Source organism: Dendrobates tinctorius, unplaced genomic scaffold (assembly GCF_039654945.1).
Source record: "Dendrobates tinctorius isolate UK_male_01 unplaced genomic scaffold, ASM3965494v1 ptg000025l, whole genome shotgun sequence".
Lineage (NCBI taxonomy): Eukaryota > Metazoa > Chordata > Amphibia > Anura > Dendrobatidae > Dendrobates > Dendrobates tinctorius.
In genome coordinates this window covers 3198134-3210815 of record NW_027361693.1, presented here as the reverse complement: position 1 = coordinate 3210815, position 12682 = coordinate 3198134, and the positions used below count along the sequence as shown (strand labels likewise).

Here is a 12682-nt window from a genome sequence, read left to right as displayed (position 1 = left end):
CCCTTCCAAGCTCTGCCATGCGCCCAAACAGTGTTTTACCCCCACATATAGGGTATCAGCCTACTCAGGACAAATTGCAAAACAACTTTTGTGGTCCAATTTCTCCTGTTACCCTTAGAAAAATAAAAAATTGGGGGCAAAAATATCATTTTTGTGGAAAAAAATTATTTTTTTATTTTCATGCCCAGGTGTTATAAACTTCTGTGAATCACTTGGGGGTTCAAAGTGCTCACCACACTTCTAGAGAAGTTCCGTGGGGGGTCTAGTTTCCAAAATGGGGTCACTTGTGGGGAGTTTCAATAGTTTAGGTACATCAGGGGCTCTCCAAACGCACATGACACCCGCAGACCATTCCATCAAAGTCTGCATTCCAAAACGTCACTACTTCCCTTCCGAGCCCCGACGTGTGCCCATACAGTTGTTTTCTCCCACATATGGGGTATCAGCGTACTCAGGACAAATTGGACAACAACTTTTGGGGTCAAATTTCTCCTGTTACCCTTGGGAAAATAAAAAAATGGGGACTAAAAGATGATGTTTGTTGAAAAAATATGATATTTTTATTTTCACTCCCGGTCGTTATAAACTGTGAAGCACTGGGGGGTTCAAAGTGCTCACCACACATCTAGATAAGTTCCTTAGGGGGTCTAGTTTCCAAAAAGGGGTCACTTGTGGGGGGTTTCCACTGTTTAGGTACATCAGGGGCTCTCCATAAGCAACATGACACCCGCAGACCATTCCATCAAAGTCTGCATTCCAAAACGTCACTACTTCCCTTCCGAGCCCCGACGTGTGCCCATACAGTAGTTTTCTCCACATATGGGGTATCAGCGCACTCAGGACAAATTGGACAACAACTTTTGGGGTCCAATTTCTCCTGGTACCCTTGGGAAAATAAAAAAATGGTGACTAAAAGATCATGTTTGTGGAAAAAATACGAATTTTTTATTTTCACGCCCGGGCGTTATAAATTTCTGTGAAGCACTGGGGGGTTCAAAGTGCTCACCACACATCTAGATAAGTTCCTTGGGGGGTCTAGTTTCAGTTTCCAAAATGGTGTCATTTGTGGGGGTTTCTACTGTTTTGGTACATCAGGGTTTTTCCAATTGCGACATGGTGTCCGATCTCAATTCCAGCCAAAAACGTCAAATGGCGCTGCTTCCCTTCCGAGCTCTGCCATGCACCCAAATAGTCATTTACACCCACATATGGGGTATCAGCGTACTCAGGACAAATTGCACAATAACTTTTAGGGTCCTGTTACCCTTGGAAAAATAAAAATTGGGGGTGAAAAGATCATTTTTGTGGAAAAAATATGATTTTTTAATTGTACCGCTGTACGTTATAAACTTCTGTGAAGCCCTTGTGGGTTCAAAGTTCTCACCACATATCTAGATAAGTTCCTTGGGGGGTCTAGTTTCCAAAATGGGGTCACTTGTGGGGGGTTTACACTGTTTAGGTATATCAGGGGCTCTCCAAACGCGACATGGCGTCCGATCTGAATTCCAGCCTATTATGCATTGAAAAAGTCAAACGGCGCTCCTTCCCTTCTGAGGTCTGCCATGCGCCGAAACAGTGGTCCCCCCCACATATCAGGTATCAGCGTACTCAGGACAAATTGCACAATAACTTTTGCAGTCCAATTTCTCCTGTTACCCTTGGTAAAATAAAAAAAATTGAACCTGAAGTATTTTTTTTTGTGAAAAAAAGTTAAATGTTCATTTTTTTTAAATATTCAAAAAATTCCTGTGACGCACCTAAAGGGTTAATAAACTTCTTGAATGTGGTTTTGAGCACCTTAAGGGGTGCAGTTTTTAGAATGGTGTCACTTTTGGGTATTTTCTATCATATAGACCCCTCAAAGTGGCTTCAAATGTGAGGTGGTCCGTAAAAATAAAATGGTGTGGCAAAAATGAGAAATCACTGGTCAATTTTTAACCCTTATAACTTCCTAACAAAAAAAAATTTTGGTTCCAAAATTGTGCTGATGTAAAGTAAACATGTGGGAAATGTTATTTATTAAGTTTTTTGTGTGCCGTATCTCTGTGATTTAAGGGCATAAAAACTCAAATTTGGAAAATTGCAAAATTTTCAAAATTTTCAAAATTTCCTTTTTTTCACAAATAAACGCAAGTTATATGAATGAAATTTTACCACTAACATGAAGTACAATATGTCTCGAGAAAAACATGTCAGAATCACCGGGATCCATGGAAGCGTTTCAGAGTTATAACTTCATAAAGGGACAGTGGTCAGAATTGTAAAAATTGGCCCGGTCATGAACGTGCAAACCACCCTTGGGGCTTAAGGGGTTAAAGAGATCTCCGGTATGGAAGTCAGGGCAAATCCCTCGGCGCCCTAGTTCTGACCCCAGGCCTCTCTTAAAGGGATCCCCGGTATGGAAGTTAGGGAAATTCCTCACAGCGCTCTGGTTCTAACCCCAGGCCCCTCTTAAAGGGATCCCCAGTATGGAAGTGAGGGCAAATCCACTCTGCGCTCTGGTTCTGACCCCAGACCTCTCTTAAATGGATTCTATTCTCGGTATGGAAGTGAGGACAAATCCATTCAGGGCTCTGGTTCTGACGCCAGGCCTCTCTTAAAGGGATTCTCGGTATGGAAGCTAGGACCGTTCAACTCAGCGCTCTGGTTCTGACCCCAGACCTCTCTTAAAGGGATCCCCAGTATGGAAGTGAGGGCAAATCTACTTTGCACTCTGGTTCTGACCCCAGGCTCTCTTAAAGGGATCCCCAGTATGGAAGTGAGGGGAAATCCACTCTGCGCTCTGGTTCTGACCTCAGGCCCCTTTTAAAGGGATCCCCGGTATGGTGGTGAGGGCAAATCCACTCTCTGCTTTGGTGCTGACCTCAGGCCTCTCTTAAAGGGATCTCCTGTATGGAAGTTAGGGCAAATCACTCAGCGCTCTGATTCTCACCCCAGGCTTCTATTAAAGGGATCATTGGTATGGAACTCAGGACAATTCCACTCAGCGCTCTGATTCTGACTGCAGGCCTCTCTTAAAAGGATCCCCGGTATGGAAGTTAGGACCGTTCCACTCACCGCTATGTTTCTGACCCAGGCTGATGGGATGATGTGGCATATTAGGGGTAGTAGTCCGGTGGCTTTGACAGGATGATGTGGGATATTAGTAGTAGTAGTCCAGTAGCTCTGGTTGACGGGATGATGTGGCATATTTGGGGTAGTAGTCTGGTGGCTCTGGCTGACGGGATGATGTGGGATATTAGTGGTAGCAGTCCGGTGTCTCTGATGGGATGATGTGGGATATTAGGGGTAGTGGTCTGGTCGCTCTGGCTGACGGGATGATGTGGGATATTAGGGGTAGTAGTCGGGTGGCTCTGAGAGGATGATGTAGGATATTAGGGGTAGTAGTCCGGTGGCTCTGACGGGATGATGTGGGATATTAGGAGTAGTAATCCGGTGGCTCTGGCTGATGGAATGATGTGGGATATTAGGGGTAGTAGTCGGGTGGCTCGGAGAGGATGATGTGGGATATTAGGGGTAGTGGTCTGGTCGCTCTGGCTGACGGGATGATGTGGGATATTAGGGGTAGTAGTCGGGTGGCTCTGAGAGGATGATGTAGGATATTAGAGGTAGTAGTCCGGTGGCTGTGGCTGATGGGATGATGTGGGATATTAGTGGTAGTAGTCCGTTGGCTCTGGCTGACAGGATGATGTGGGATATTAGGGGTAGTAGTCGGGTGGCTCTGACGGGATGATGTGGGATATTAGTGGTAGTTGTCCGGTGGCTCTGGATGACGGGATGATGTGGGATATTAGGGGTAGTAGTCCGGTGGCTCTGGCTGACATGATGATGTGGGATATTAGAGTTATTAGTCCGGTGGTTCTGGCTGACGGGATGATATGGGATATTATAGTGAATGTGGCTATGCGGAGTGGGCGGGGCTATACACTCAGCTTTATATATATATATATATATATATATACACTCACTGGCCACTTTATTAGGTACACCATGCTAGTAAGGGGTTGGACCCCCTTTTGCCTTCAGAACTGCCTCAATTCTTCGTGGCAGAGATTCAACAAGGTGCTGGAAGCATTCCTCAGAGATTTTGGACCATATTGACATGATGGCATCACACAGTTGGCGCAGATTTGTCGGCTGCACATCCCTGATGCGAATCTCCCGTTCCACCACATCCCAAAGATGCTCTATTGGATTGAGATCTGGTGACTGAGGAGTCCATTTGAGTACAGTGAACTCATTGTCATGTTCAAGAAACCAATCTGAGATGATTCGAGCTTTATGACATGGCGCATTATCCTGCTGAAAGTAGCCATCAGATGTTGGGTACATTGTGGTCATAAAGGGATGGACATGGTCAGCAACAATACTCAGGTAGGCTGTGGCGTTGCAACGATGCTCAATTGGTACCAAGGGGCCCAAAGAGTGCCCAGAAAAAATTCCCCACACCATGACACCACCACCACCAGCCTGAACCGTTGATACAAGGCAGGATGGATCCATGCTTTCATGTTGTTTACGCCAAATTCTGACCCTACCATCCGAATTTCGCAGCAGAAATCGAGACTCATCAGACCAGGCAACGTTTTTCCAATCTTCTACTGTCCAATTTCGATGAGCTTGTGCAAATTGTAGCCTCAGTTTCCTGTTCTTAGCTGAGAGGAGTGGTACCCAGTGTGGTCTTCTGCTGCTGTAGCCCATCTGCCTCAAAGTTCGACGCACTGTGCGTTCAGAGATGCTCTTCTGCCTACCTTGGTTGTAACGGGTGGCAATTTGAGTCACTGTTGCCTTTCTATCAGCTCGAACCAGTCTGCCCATTCTCCTCTGACCTCTGGCATCAACATGGCATTTCCGGCCACAGAACTGCCGCTCACTGGATTTTTTTTCTTTTTCGGACCATTCTCTGTAAACCCTAGAGATGGTTGTGCGTGAAAATCCCAGTAGATCAGCAGTTTCTGAAATTCTCAGACCAGCCCTTCTGGCACCAACAATCATGCCAAGTTCAAAGGCACTCAAATCACCTTTCTTCCCCATACTGATGCTCGGTTTGAACTGCAGGAGATTGTCTTGACCATGTCTACATGCCTAAATGCACTGAGTTGCCGCCATGTGATTGGCTGATTAGAAATTAAGTCTTAACACACAGTTGGACAGGTGTACCTAATAAAGTGGCCAGTGAGTGTATATAATCATTATAATTTGTTATAACTAACCGTAGTTAGTTACTATGCCCGGGCAACGCTGGGATCTTCAGGTAGTCAGTTATAATCATAAAGCTACCAGGGCTATGAGTCAATAGCCAGGGATTAAGGCTGTAATGATAGGAGCCAGTACACACACTCAGAATGGGGTTCTGTTACCATTGCATCGAAAAAAGGGAACTCAACACTAGACTTGCCATGCAAACACTTTTCCAATAAGCCACAGCAATGACAGCAATCTACACTGTCCTATAAACTTATGAATAAGCCAATATGTACCCAGAAAACAGCATGCCACAGTGTCCCTACAACATTCCAAATAGCGCCCCCAAAAGTGGCAGCAAGCCACAGTGCCCCGACAACATTCCAGACAGCACCCCACCAACAGTGACAGCAAGCCAGAACCCTTGACAACATTCCAGACAGCACCCCCCCCAACAGTGACAGCAAGCCACAGAGTCCTGACAACATTCCAGACACCTCCCGAAAGTGACAGAATGTCACTGTGTCCCGCAATATCACCAGGCTGCTAAAGCCATCCAGGAAGTTCCAATGTTTCACTTGACATCTAGGAACAGTCCAAAGTTTTTCCTGAAGCTGATGCCTCTAGGTGGCACTGTGCTACTAAAATACATGTTTCATCAGTATAAGATACGCACGTTTTACCTCCTCACCTGTTATATAGAATACATAACTTTTCACTCAAGGACTTTGTTCTCTATCCTAAGTAGCAGAATAGGATGTACGACAGCGTTTCCCCACATTCCGGCCCCTCCCATTATATCAGCAGTATACATAGGATTACTGTATATCTGGGCTCTGAGAAGGATTACAGGGCAGAAAACAATGCACCGGCCTGGGGGCCATCAGCCCAACCCACATGGCCTGGTAGGACAATAGGGAAACCCTGTCACCCTACCTCTATCTACTATCTATCTATCTATCTATCTATCTATCTATTTATTATCTATTATCTATCTATCAATGTCTGTCTAACTATCTTACTATCTATCTATCAATCTATGCGTAAAAAATAGGAACAGCACAAAATACCTTAGAGCAGTGCACGCTTCTCCAGACACCTCAATGTCCTTAGATAATAGTAAAAAAAGAAAAAAGCAGCACCAAAATAGTAGTGGTGTGAACTGTTTAATAGCCTAGTGGTGTGGCAATGTTTCGGATATGGCAATCCTTTCTCAAGCAATGAGTCTGTTACAAACACACAGTCTTATAGGGTGCACATACTATGAACATTAATCAATCAATTTCACATAAAATCATACATTATTCATATACATGATTCATGGATTCATAAATTGCTAAGTGCTGCACCATGCATGAAACTTTCCATATACACACATAGTTTTCAAGTATCTATATAACAAGTATAAAGTGAAATACAGTGCCATAAAGTGCTAATTGCATTGTAAATTAAAATTCTCACAGGTGTGTAATTGTGAATTCACTTTCTGGAGCTGGTTGTATTGACAGAGGAGTTGTGAGTTCTCTTTCCGGGCTCCCTCTGGTGGTTGCAGGAGGTAATGAAGCTGATCTAATTAACAGAGACCTGCCACCTGATAATGAGGACGACGATTGGACATCTGGAGTCTCTGACTGGATTTAAGACAGCCGACTCCCTCTATCCCTGCTGGTGATTTTTCCTGCCTCCTGAGGTCTTAGTTTCCAGTTCAGTCCCTGCATTCTCAAGCTAAGTGTTCTTTGCTATTGTTTACATTTGATTTGGTTTTGTCTATTCAGTTTTGTGTGCTCAGCCAGCCCCGGCTGGGGCTGTGCTGAATTTCCATCCTTATGTTACTGCCAGTTTGCTTTATGTCCCTTATTAGATTGGCCTCTTTTTGCTCTGTTTTCAGAATATGCCAGAGTGCTGATATAGTGGGTGAAGTCTAGTGACTTCAGGGGTTTTTTTTGCTATCAGAAGTGTTGGACATTTTTGCAGGGTTTTTTGGCATGATTGCAGACAGTAACTTTCCTTTCCTGTCCTTTCTAGTTAGTGTGGGCCCCATCGTTTGCTCAGCCTATTTTCCTACCTGTGTTTGTGTTTTCATCTTGTCTCACCGACAATATATGCTTGGGGGCTATCTATTCCTTTGGGGTCTGCTCTGGGGCAGTTTAGATTTCCCCTTTTGTTGCTTTAGGCTTATTTAGTCATCCGGCTGTGTCGAGGCATCTAGAATCATCGTAGGTACGCTCCACGACTACTGCTAGTTGTGTGGATAGGATCAGGGGTCTGCAATCCGTTTAGTTACCAACCTCTCTGGTTTTCTGTGGCTTAGCTTGGTCTTGTTTTCCTCCTCGGTGACCCAATCATAACATGTAATCTTATTTCAGGAACATGTGCACCCACATTATAAAGCTCCTCCATGGCCGCCGCTACTTGTCAGCAGGCCCAATGCTTCACTGCTCATGTCTGTGTCAAAAAGACTACATATCCCACAATCCTTTGCGTGCCCGCACATGTGCAGTAGCGCAATAAGGTTTACGGTGCCATTTTACTCATGGTATATACAGGAAGTGGTCATTTTATTAATAATGCTTTTATTTTTATTTTTTCACAGATTTGGATCTTATGTAGGGGATGCATTCACATTGGTTATTGTGTTGGAGAATGTTCTCTATTTTTCACTGCACAAGTTGGTGTTTATAGTTGTATGAATTTATATCTGGAAGAATATGTTTTCTAAAAAAATTCCAAAAAAATAATAGTAAAATTCTTATTTGGATAATAAATTTCATGTTGGTTTTAGACCGTTATGCTCAGATTGGGGGTATACTGTGATTGGAGAGTGAAAGTGGAGTGGTATGGGGGTGTCATGTGTGCATGGAGCTCGGGGGCTAATACCCTTTGTAGCCTCGTTTTTGCACGTACAGCGGGGGCATCTTGCTATATATAGTGGGGTTTGGCCCGCTTAGTGACACCGTATTGGACGTAGTTCCTTTCCCTCCATACGAGTAGCTCTTATGATTTAGTCCCCCCTATAGAAGCATTTTAGTGGCTATTAACCTGGTGCCATGAAGGTAATATAAAATAATCTTAATTTAGAAAGAAATATACTAAGGGCACCACTAAGTAAAGTATTATTTTGTTTACTAAGGTTTTTATTATAATATTTGTTAATATGGATATTGGGATAAGCGGTTTGGATTATTGGGCTGAGCATTTCCACCGTGGATATCCCGGAAATGTATCATATGACCACTTCCTGTATTTACCATGAGTAAAATGGCACCGCTAGCCTTATTGCGCTACTGCACATATGCAGGCACGCAAAGGATTGTGGGATATGTAGTCTTTTTGACACAGACATGTGCAGTGAAGCACTGGGCCTGCTGACAAGTAGCGGCGGCCATGGAGGAGCTTTAAAATGTGAGTGCACATGTTCCTGAAATAAGATAACACACCTGTGAGAATTTTAATTTACAATGCAATTAGCACTTTATGGCACTGTATTTCACTTTATACTTGTTATATAGATACTTGAAAACCATGTGTGTATATGGAAAGTATCATGCATGGTGCAGCACTTAGCACTTTATGAATCCATGAATCATGTACAGTGGGGAAAAAAGTATTTAGTCAGTCAGCAATAGTGCAAGTTCCACCACTTAAAAAGATGAGAGGCGTCTGTAATTTACATCATAGGTAGACCTCAACTATGGGAGACAAACTGAGAAAAAAAAATCCAGAAAATCACATTGTCTGGTTTTTTTTCATTTTATTTGCATATTATGGTGGAAAATAAGTATTTGGTCAGAAACAAAATTTCATCTCAATACTTTGTGATATATCCTTTGTTGGCAATGACAGAGGTCAAACGTTTTCTGTAAGTCTTCACAAGGTTGCCACACACTGTTGTTGGTATGTTGGCCCATTCCTCCATGCAGATCTCCTCTAGAGCAGTGATGTTTTTGGCTTTTCGCTTGGCAACACGGACTTTCAACTCCCTCCAAAGGTTTTCTATAGGGTTGAGATCTGGAGACTGGCTAGGCCACTCCAGGACCTTGAAATGCTTCTTACGAAGCCACTCATTCGTTGCCCTGGTGGTGTGCTTTGGATCATTGTCATGTTGAAAGACACAGCCACGTTTCATCTTCAATGCCCTTGCTGATGGAAGGAGGTTTGCACTCAAAATCTCACGATACATGGCCCCATTCATTCTTTCATGTACCCGGATCAGTCGTCCTGGCCCCTTTGCAGAGAAACAGCCCCAAAGCATGATGTTTCCACCACCATGCTTTACAGTAGGTATGGTGTTTGATGGATGCAACTCAGTATTCTTTTTCCTCCAAACACGACAAGTTGTGTTTCTACTAAACAGTTCCAGTTTGGTTTCATCAGACCATAGGATATTCTCCCAAAACTCCTCTGGATCATCCAAATGCTCTCTAGCAAACTTCAGACGGGCCCGGACATGTACAGGCTTAAGCAGTGGGACACGTCTGGCACTGCAGGATCTGAGTCCATGGTGGCGTAGTGTGTTACTTATGGTAGGCCTTGTTACATTGGTCCCAGCTCTCTGCAGTTCATTCACTAGGTCCCCCCGCGTGGTTCTGGGATTTTTTGCTCACCGTTCTTGTGATCATTCTGACCCCACGGGGTGGGATTTTGCGTGGAGCACCAGATCGAGGGAGATTATCAGTGGTCTTGTATGTCTTCCATTTTCTAATTATTGCTCCCACAGTTGATTTCTTCACTCCAAGCTGGTTGGCTATTGCAGATTCAGTCTTCCCAGCCTGGTGCAGGGCTACAATTTTGTTTCTGGTGTCCTTTGACAGCTCTTTGGTCTTCACCATAGTGGAGTTTGGAGTCAGACTGTTTGAGGGTGTGCACAGGTGTCTTTCTATACTGATAACAAGTTTAAACAGGTGCCATTACTACAGGTAATGAGTGGAGGAAAGAGGAGACTCTTAAAGAAGAAGTTACAGGTCTGTGAGAGCCAGAAATCTTGATTGCTTGTTTCTGACCAAATACTTATTTTCCACCATAATATGCAAATAAAATGAAAAAAAAACAGACAATGTGATTTTCTGGATTTTTTTTTCTCAGTTTGTCTCCCATAGTTGAGGTCTACCTATGATGTAAATTACAGACGCCTCTCATCTTTTTAAGTGGTGGAACTTGCACTATTGCTGACTGACTAAATACTTTTTTTCCCCACTGTATATGAATAATGTATGATTTTATGTGAAATTGATTGATTAATGTTCATAGTATGTGCACCCTATAAGACTGTGTGTTTGTAACAGACTCATTGCTTGAGAAAGGATTGCCATATCCGAAACGTCGCCACGCCACTAGGCTATTAAACAGTTCACACCACTACTATTTTGGTGCTGCTTTTTTCTTTTTTTACTATTATCTATCTATCTATCTATCTATCTATCTATCTATCTCATAATTAGCTATATATTATCTATCATCTATCTATGTCTGTCTATTATAAGTCTATCTATTATTTACCTATGTCTATCTATCTATCTATCTAGAAGAATAAATGGAACAGCACCATACAGATGAATTCAGGGTGCAAGACCCTCCAAACAAATATCCAGTTGTATAAATAATACTAGCTGAAGAGCGCGGCACTGCCCGGGCATAGTAACTAACTACATTTAGCTATAACAAATTATAATGATTATACCTATATATAAAAAGCTGAGTGTATAGCCCCGCCCACTCCGCATAGCCACATTCGCTATAATATCCCACACAATCCCTTCAGCCAGAGCCACCGGACTACTACCCCTAATATCCCACATCGTCCTCTCAGCCAGAGCCACCGGACTACTCCCCCTAATATCCCACATCATCCTGTCACAGCTGCCGGACTGTTACTCCTAATATCCCACATCATCCCGTCAGCCATAGCCACCAGACAACTACCTCTAATATCCCACATCATCCCGTCAGCCATAGCCACCGGACTACTACCCTTAATATCCCACATCATCCCGTCAGCCTGGGGTCAGAACCAGAGCACTGAGTGGAATGGCCCTAACTTCCATACCGGGGATCCCTGTAAGAGATACCTGGAGTGAGAATCAGAGCGCTGAGGGATTTACCCTAACTTTCATACCGGAGATCCCTTTAAGAGAGGCCTGGGGTCAGTACCAAAGCGCAGAGTGGATTTACCCTCACTTCCATACCGGGGATCCCTTTAAGAGGGGCCTGGGATCAGAACCAGAACGCGGAGTGGATTTGCCCTGACTTCTATATCAATGATCCTTTTAATAGAATCATGGGGTTAGATTCAGAGCGCTGAAGGATTTGCCCTAACTTCCATACAGGAGATCCCTTTAAGAGAGCCTGGGGTCAGTACCTAAACATATGAAAGTAATTGCCCTGGCTTCCATACCGGGGATCCCTTTAAGAGAGCCTAGGGTCAGAACCAGAACGCTGAGTGGAGTTGCCCTAACTTCCATACCGAGGATCCCTTTAAGAGAGGCCTGGGGTTAGAACCAAAGCACTGGATGGATTTTCCCTGACTTCCATACCAATGATCCCTTTAGAAGAAGCCTGGGGTCAGAATTAGAACGCTGAGGGATTTGCCCTAACTTCCATACCAGAGAGGCCTGGGGTCAGAACCAGAGCGCTTAGTGGAATTTCCCTAACTTCCATACCAATGATCCCTTTGAGAGACCCTGTGGTCAGAACCACAGAGCTGAGTGGAACGGTCCTAACTTCCATACCAGGGAACCCTTCAAGAGAGACCTGGGGTCAGAACCAGAGCGCTTAGTGGAATTGCCCTAACTTCCATACCAATGATCCCTTTGAGAGACCCTGTGGTCAGAACCACAGAGCTGAGTGGAACGGTCCTAACTTCCATACCTGGGAACCCTTCAAGAGAGGCCTGGGGTCAGAACCAGAGCGCTTAGTGGAATTGCCCTAACTTCCATACCAATGATCCTTTTAAGACAGGCCTGGGGTCAAAACCAAAGTGCTGGATGGATTTGCCTTGACTTCCATACCAATCATCCCTTTAAGAGGGAAGATGTGCCTATGGGATGGAGGATGTGTGATGGGGATATGGGCACAGGAGGGGGGGATTCATTTCTGTCATGTACTCTCTGCTGCTTTCTGGGGAAGACAATGGCTGGGAGCTTATGTTTCCAGGGATGCTAGATTTCTCCCTACCGGTCAGTGTCTGCTGAGGTGTTGTGGAGCTGGAAAACTGTTGCTCATAGCAACCAATCACAGCTCAGCTTCTTTTAAACAGCTCTGGTGAAATGAAAGATGCTCCTTGATTGGTTGGTGACACACACACATTCAATTTTATATATAGAGATTTATATATTTTCTAAGTATTCTATCTACAGTATATATCCGTTATCTACCATCTCTCTCTGTGTAATGTCTGTCCACCCCTCAGTATATCTCTGTAGTTTATGTGCATCTGTCTCCATGTCGCCCATCTATCACGGTTGCCGCCCAGCTGCACCCCCATGCCAGCTGCCGCCCTGCT

At 44.1% G+C, this 12682-nt stretch overlaps 1 protein-coding gene across 3 annotated transcripts in view; it reads right to left on the bottom strand.

Annotated features, from left to right (window-relative positions):
• RETREG1 (reticulophagy regulator 1) overlaps nucleotides 1-12682 on the bottom strand; it is a 184456-nt gene that overhangs the window by 171626 nt on the left and 148 nt on the right. The gene's annotated exons all lie outside the window — the stretch shown is intronic.